Source organism: Humulus lupulus, chromosome X, assembly GCF_963169125.1.
Source record: "Humulus lupulus chromosome X, drHumLupu1.1, whole genome shotgun sequence".
Taxonomy (NCBI): domain Eukaryota; kingdom Viridiplantae; phylum Streptophyta; class Magnoliopsida; order Rosales; family Cannabaceae; genus Humulus; species Humulus lupulus.
The window spans coordinates 198471356-198473364 of NC_084802.1; positions in this window are offsets into that span (position 1 = coordinate 198471356).

Sequence of the window (2009 nt, forward strand, 5' to 3'; positions counted from 1 at the left end):
ATAGGGTGATTTGTGCTACATATGTATTGCGTGATGATGCCCAGATGTGGTGGGAAGTAGTATCCCAGACACGAGACACAACTGTGATGGACTAGAAGGAGTTTAGGCAGCTGTTTAATGAAAAGTATTACTGTGATGCAGCCAAGACTGCTAAGATGAATGGGTTTCTGAATCTTGTTCAGGGAAAGGCATCAGTAATCGAGTATGTTAACAAATTTGATGGGTTGGACAATTTTTATTTTGATATGGTACCCATAGATGTAGCTCGGAAGGAAAGGTTTATTCAGGGGTTGAATTCCAAAATAGCTCAGGGCATTAGAGTTGCTCCAGTGCATGAAATCTCTACCTACACTCAGGTGGTAGGAAAGACTCTTGCTGTTGAGAGCGCAGGAAATCAGGTTGGGCAGGAGAGTGCTGGAGAGCACGGAGCTCAAGCAGTGATGTCTCCATTTATTGGAGCAAGTAAGAATAAAAACTGGAAGACTCGTCCCGTATGTGCTCGGTGCACAAGGCGTCATCTGGGAGAATGCCGAGCAAAAGCATATTTCTTATGTGACATGGTTGGGTATTTCAAGAAGGATTGCCCAAGGATAAGAAAGGATGAGAAAAAGGGGGTGGACAGCTCGACTCTAGCTCGAGTGTTCATTTTGAGGCAGTCAGAGTCGGAGACTGAGACTGAGACTGAGGGTGGTTCCTCAGGGATGGCAGGTCAGCTTTCTAGTTCTGATTTCGTATTATGCTGACTGGTTTTGGTGCTCTGCTGTTCCTTTGATTGTTGCATTTAGAGAGGCATAACGATGCTATGCAGATCACATGGTTATGTTATGATGGGAAAGTAATAATGTATTGGTGATTTAAGAGATGAGTTGGATTATGGTAAAAAGGACTCATCAATTGATATGATAAGGTTGGTTATGATTGATTTTGAGATGATCCTGGATTTGGATTGGTTAGTCAAGTGTGGGGCAATGCTAAATTGTAAGGAATGATAGTAACTCTTGGGCTTGAAAGTGGAAAGCCTTGTGACAGTTGGCAATGTGCATGGATTTTGTATGCTTATGACGTTTGTATTGAGAGCTAGAGTTTTATGGCAGGGGGATGCATAGAACTCTTAGCTAGTGTGGGGATACCACTTAGATTGTGCCAGGAGAATTAGGATAGACTGGAGTAGTCTGTGAGTTTCTGGATGTATTTCCAGGGGATTTGTCAGGATTACATTTACAAAGATAACAGAATGGTGATTGGATTAGTGACATGAATGGAATCAGATCTAGGGCACTGTTTTGAACGACTTCAGCAAAATTGTAAGACCCAAGGGATTCAGTTATTGGATAAGATGGTATTCTCCAAGGGGGAAATCTTTGATCTGGTTAGTACCAGCCAGAGATCAGGGAAAAGAATTTGCAGAAGTCTGCTGTTATATCAGTAAGGGCACTGGGAGTGCTGAGTTATGATTTGATAGTTTAATTAACATTGAGTTATCTTGATGAATTAGATGGACAGAGCATTCAAAGGATTATTTGAATGGGATTTATGATCGTCTTGGATGATAGTATTGTGATGTATTTCTTGTGGAGATTTGCCAAGGTCAACGAATGCCTCGGTAGGCAAGAGTTTCCTTGGATGGGTAGGATATTATATGTACCTTGGGAAAAGGTTCTGAATCTTCTTGCAGATCAGAACCAGTTAGGAGGTTGTTATAACACCTCAGTGACCGAGAAAAGTGATTGCCTATGCAACATGTTGGTTAAAGGATCTGACCAGAACTAGAGTAGAGTTTCTGGTGGGCCGGGTGACCAATTTTATGCTTGAGATTACTATCTCCGAGAAGATCAAAAGGAAAACAATTAAGTGAACCACGTATAGGAAAGATTGAGTGGAAAGTCTTAGCTGGATTAGCTAAGGATTAAACAGTGTCAGGTATGAATTTATTGAGGTACAATGATCGGATTAGGAATCCGATGGACACTGAGATTAAATGGGAGATTCTGGATGAATCTCATGCTACT